The sequence below is a fragment of the Carassius auratus genome, chromosome 45 (genome assembly GCF_003368295.1).
Source record: "Carassius auratus strain Wakin chromosome 45, ASM336829v1, whole genome shotgun sequence".
NCBI lineage: Eukaryota > Metazoa > Chordata > Actinopteri > Cypriniformes > Cyprinidae > Carassius > Carassius auratus.
This window is the reverse complement of record NC_039287.1, coordinates 18,505,041-18,511,159: the sequence shown is the minus strand read 5'-3', so window position 1 is coordinate 18,511,159 and position 6,119 is coordinate 18,505,041. Positions and strand designations below refer to the sequence as shown.

Below are 6,119 nucleotides of genomic sequence, written 5' to 3'. Positions count from 1 at the left end.
GAATGGTATTGTGATGTGCAGTATTGACTATTTAAGGTGAGTATTTGTTTGAAACTATGGATGTCATTGTTTATCTATAAACAATGTTTTATATGCATCTTTTTTAGTTTCTTAGTGGTTTTTTTATATTAAAGATGTCAATAGGAGGAAAAATAATCTAGTGGGAGGGGTGGGGCTGTAAATATTAATGAAATGGTTCCTTGAAGAACCAAGGTGGTCGTTCTTAATAAAAGGGTTCCTCCAGGAACGGTTCCTCTTTTGGAACGGTGTCTAGAGGCTCTTCAGAAGGTTCTTCAGGTTTGAAGTGGAAGAACCCTAAAGGAACCTCCAGCAGAGTTGTTATTGTGTTCTGTTAAATAGCATGCAATTTAATTTCCTCAGAGCTGAGGGTTAGTTGTGTCATATCAGTCGCTGGATTAATAATACATCAGCAGCAACCACACATAATCGGATTTATAAAATAAAAAAATATTATAATAAGAAGAAGAAATAATTATAATAAATAAATGAATAACAGCCTTAACGTTCGCATTTTGTCCACACTAAAGAGAGGCTGCGCATTCTGCTCCTGATATTGTGAGTATAAATAGCCTCGTGTTTATCAGAGAAACAGCGCGGCTGCAGCGTCCCGTGCTCGTGCTCGTGCTCGTGCACGTGTGTTTGATGAGTCCCTCAGCACGCGCTCGGTCAGTCTGCCGCAGTGTCGAGAAGGAAATGTGATAAACGACGGTAAAGCTGCGCGGTTAAACGACATCGATGGACGATCGCGACTCGACGGGACACACCGAAGGTAAGATGTGACAGCTGGGTGATTATGTTAGCGATGGGACATTATATTCTGCCAAACACACAGTTTACTTTGATTTACTGATGCTGAAGTAGGTCTAGCAGATGGAGAAACTGGTTTGTGCTCTGAGTTCAGCAGTGTGTCGAGTCATGAGCAGAAGAGTGAATCACATCTATCACACTGAGACTGATTCACACAGCAGATTCAACAGATTCACTCTCTGGAGGATCTTCTGATAGCTCTGCTGCTATTAACCGGCTCCATTTCAACTTTTATGAGTCAAAGTTGAACTTTCAACTGCATGACAGTTTCAAATATTTATTAAAAAAAAAAAAAATAATATATATATATATATAGCTGATGGAAGATGAAGCCTAGTTTACACATCCAGGAAATTTTTCATGTAAACTCTTTTAAGAGAATAAGGCTTGAACCCATGGAGCCGGTTTGAGTCTGCTACTTATAACAGCAAAGTAGAAAAAATATAAAATTATACTCAAGTACTGTAATGAAAGTATTTGTAATTAGTTACTTTCCATCTTTACTTATATTAAATACTTTCGTTAAAGTACTTGAGTATATTTTTACATTTGTTTCTACTTTTTTGAGAATAATTAAATTGTGGGACTTTTACAAGAGTAGAATAAATCAAGTATTCAACTTTGCCACAATAATTTTTATTCTATATATATATATATATATATATATATATATATATATATATATATATATATATATATATATATATATATATATAAGGGTGCGGTTTGTGAAAAAAAAAAACGGGGGGATGTTTTGAAACATTTTGATTCATAAAAATAAATCATGAGAACAGGAACTAGATGACGTCATGCGCTAATTAGCATATTTATGACTTAAGTGCAGTCGTATTGTATTGCCTCCCTATGCTCACATACTGCAATTTAATTTAGCCATTTAATTCTCAATAAAACTGTTTCTATTACTATATTTTAATGTTTATGTAATACACACAATAACACATGATCAGACAACGGAATGAATATTATAATGACTGAAACGTGGTCCATAACCAGCTCTCAAACATTAATCTGCACTAATGAAATCGAATACACATGCGATAAAGTCAGATTGTGCTGTGACTGATGTCGGCTATACTTGCTTGTAAAATAGAGTTAGAAGCAACAGAATATCTTTTTGTTTTTTGTAATGGAAAGTGCTGTTCCTCTCTGCGCTCGCTGAACACAGCAGATACAGAGAGAGAGGCTCGCGCTCATGCGGCAGCACCAGAGAGTCTCAGAGAAATAATGATTGTCCAAAAAGTCATTAAATCTAGCGACAAAGACGCCTTGTTAACAACTCCACTGCCCAGCATAGACAAGGTGTCTCCTGCAGTCTCAGTGTGCACTCAAACACAGAGGAAATAGGGAAAGGATTCCGATTAGAAGACAGCAGATTTGCTTTTGCACAATGATGATCAAAAGTGAAGGGCTCTTTTCTGAATATGTTACACTGAAAAAAACAAAACAAAAAACGTAGAAATTGCTGGTAGCAATCTTCACAAATAATTACAAAGAAACGGGGAGTAACATATTTTATTAAAAGGGAAATTTGAAGTAGACAGACCAAAATAGTATTTTCTTATAAAACCAAATGCCAATAATCATTTTTAGAGTGTAAAAATGTATGATTTATATAAGCACAAATCCATTTTTAGATGTTATCTAACATAAAATAGTAGCTAAACACATCAATAGAACGATGTCTTTCTATTAAATATCTATATGAAAATCTGATGATTTAATATTCAATATCAATACGAAATATCTGATGAATAGATATTCATTAACTGATATTAATTATAATAAGAAAGTATAATTATGAAATCATTTTAATTAACAAAACACGTCATGCGCTGATGTCACGTGTTGTTACGGGATCTTCACGGGTTGTGTGTGAAAGCACGAACATATCCCAGGTAATCACTGGCAGTGTGAAAGTGCAAAATCTAGCGACCCGGGAACAATTCCCGGAACACTTTACCCGTGTATTTACCAGACTCCCAGTGTGAAAGGGGCTTATGAATGACCAGATGAATTATTAATATCAGCGCATGTTTAATTCATACTTGACGTTTGAGGGCGCTCTCCCACAGAAAGTCCAAAACGGTCCAGGAGAAGAAATAACTCACACAGGAGAAATCCCACAGGAAATCCCTAATTTGGACAAAGACATATCCAATTAAAACATATAAGAAAAAATAAATAAAGCCTTTCAATTTCTAATTGATTCAAAGTCTTCTTGTGCTGGAATGGTTTAAAGTCATATACAAATGTGCACAAAGGAAATCAAAAAGAGCAAAGTAAATTAAAATTTTATAACAAGTAGAGGATTCCTGACCTCAAGCATCCTGTTCCAGAATTGGAATAGATTTTGGATTTCCAAGCCTGGGTATGGCTTAAAATGTTAAATAAAATGTTCTTTTTCTACCGAACCTGTGCCTGGAGTCCACTGTTATTATTACAAACTGCCCTTTCAATGTGATTTTAACCCATTCAAGTCCAGAAGACTCGTGTCTGTTCTCTCTGCTGCACACATCCTTCTGTTAGTGCTCTGATCCATTCATTCATAGTATTCAGATAAGAATAAGAATTCAGAGTTAGAATAAATGTGAACAATATCTAAGATTTTTGTATTATTATTATGATAACCTTATTGGCATCAAAATTAGGAATAGACAAGAATCCGAATCATTAAGATTGAATCACTGTCAAACTAACCCATACCCCACATTATTTATTACTGGCAACTTTCTGTTCACACTGTTTTAAACGCTTCCTGTTCTTTTAAACCCTCCTTTACCCTTCTTTGCTTTTGCCCTTCTTAAAAACAAACACATCATCTTATAACTGGCTATGAAGCAGTATCTCCTGGCACAGGGATCGGTACAGTAGTGTGTCTGATTAAAGGTTTGAAACGCAGCGTTGTTCTGTGTGGTGATGTCATTTCAACTGAAACAGGAAGAAAGGGCGGGGCATATCGAGCAGCTCCGCCTCCTTTTGAAGTAGCCAATAGCGTTTATATGTGTCTGTTTGGGCCAGAGATGTGGAGCTCGGAGAAGCCACAGTCTAATAGATGACCTCCTAGATTCAATATGAAATACTTAATAAAACAAAATCGTGGTCATAATAATGCTGAGGCTGTGTAATTTATAAAGTGTTTAATATATGATCTGGACCAGAGCCAAAGCCCGGATGTAAAATAACGTGACACCAGGGACAAGTTCAAGCTCAAACCAGTGTGCGAATGAGTTCTCAAGAGCAAATATATTGTTTGCACATGTTTATTTACATTAAAGACATTAATGACCTAATAAGAGCACAAGTATAGATCTGGAACTTCTTTAAGTCTGTCTAAAAATCATTTATTAACAAGGCCCAGACCTCATTTGCACTAATCTAAAGCATATTTAGCCTGTGTGAATGGTTCCCCTTCACCTACACTGTGCACTACGGTACATTCACAGTACAGGGAACACTACACAGTGAACAAGGGACCCATCTCAGTGCTTCAGAGTCCATCTGTAGAGCTACGGACTCTACAGAGCATTTGATTGGTCAGAAGATGAAGTGTGATGTGATGGCAAAAAATCATTGAGCTGCTGGGCAGAAGAGATGAACTGCAAGTCTTGAATGCTTATATCTTCCAAATGTGAATTTTTTCACTGTTTTGGAGATTTTATTATTGATGCTAACATTAATTTTGATTTCATGGGGACTATGAGACTAATATGTTTTGCTCCACAATCACTATATAGCATTGGTCGTGTCTGAAACAGTTAGTGTATGGGGTTCCATGTTCTTCTTCTCACAGTGAAACAGAAAATATTTGTAAAGACCGTTCTCTACTGTGATCCAGGTTTTGTCAGTAAGTGTTGTGTGTTTGTGTTCCAGGTTTCATCAGTCACAGCGTCTCTATCTGCTGTTCTTCAGCTGTAGTGATGTACAGTGTTAGGGTCAACACTGCTCCATAAGACTCACATCCTCTCATTCTGAGTACAAATACAACAGTAATACTCAAGTACTTTGTAATGCTGTAACTTGAGTAGTTTTTCAGCAAACGACTTTTTTACTCATGCTTGAGTCATACGATTATTCAGTACTTTTACTAGTAATCAAGTCAAACTAGATCATGCACTGCACAGATCGACAGAACTAAATGTGTGGCTTGTTAGGAATTGCATTGTTATTGTTATAAATTGTCTTCTAAAATAGCCCACGACATTTAAATACCAATAGATTGATTTATTGGTATGTTTCATCATGTTTAATCAACAAAGTCAAAGCCTTTGGTGAAAATCTATCTGTGGTGGTCAGTTGTGATACTGTGGCAGGCCGCCACACATAGATCAATGAATGAGAAACACTGTTCTGTACAGCACAGTCTTACTAACTTATGAATTTCAAAGTATTCCTGAAATGCACAATGCTCATCTGATTTCATAGCCATTCAGGCAAACACATGGATCCCATTACATCCCAGACTCCCTGGATCTCTGATAGTGAGGGGATCTCTGATCATGTTGAAGCGCTCGGGTTATTCCCAGGAGTGGTCTTCACTGTGCTTCAGTCCTTCTCTTGACCCCGGAGTGACCTCCGCTTCACTCTCAGAAGAGCTGCGTCACACACGCAGGACACACCTTGAGCATCAGATTCTGACACAGAATGCACTTCTCCATTCAAAGTGCTACTTACTCACTGTTTTATAGAGTGCAATTCCCAATCAGCTGACCAATCAGAAGACCACGGGGGCGGGGCAAGATTTGCCAACTTTTGTTTAGTGTAGTGTAGTGTTGTTTTAGATTTGCATTTCAGTCACCGTTAACAGCACCAGTAACTGTTGAATCTGGAGAAGGTTTCTCAAGAAGCTGATATATTTAGACCTGTGGGCAGTGCTTGCAGGAGGCAGGGTTACTGTTGTTTTGAGACGAGCTTCCTCAGGTGGTTCCTTCCTCTGACAGTCACATCCTTCTCTGGAAGCACCTGGACGAAGGACAGCACAGGTGCACCGAGCCCAAACTGAGATACACTCCTCTGTCCTTCACCAGGACGCTCTCCGTACCACCGTACAGTAAACAGACAGTGAAGACCGTCACAAACATCATTTAAATCCTAACATTACAGAGTGAGTTACTAAAAGGACAGGCATGAAAAACTGCAACAGCTAAACCAGACAGAAAATGTAACAAATCAATAAATGTAATAACCGTGCATGTGCAGTTACTGTGACGGTGTTCTTGTGTAAATAAACAGGATTACTGTAATTCAGATAATCACAGTCATGCTGTATTGTG

At 37.5% G+C, this 6,119-nt stretch overlaps 1 protein-coding gene across 1 annotated transcript in view; it reads left to right on the top strand.

Moving 5' to 3' along the window:
• Positions 1-618: 618 nt before the first annotated feature.
• Positions 619-6,119, top strand: part of LOC113063482 (leucine-rich repeat and fibronectin type-III domain-containing protein 2-like) — a 75,216-nt gene continuing 69,715 nt past the window's right edge. The window contains exon 1 of the mRNA XM_026233920.1: positions 619-790. The gene's annotated coding sequence lies outside the window, so the exon portion shown is untranslated. The remainder of the gene's footprint in view (positions 791-6,119) is intronic.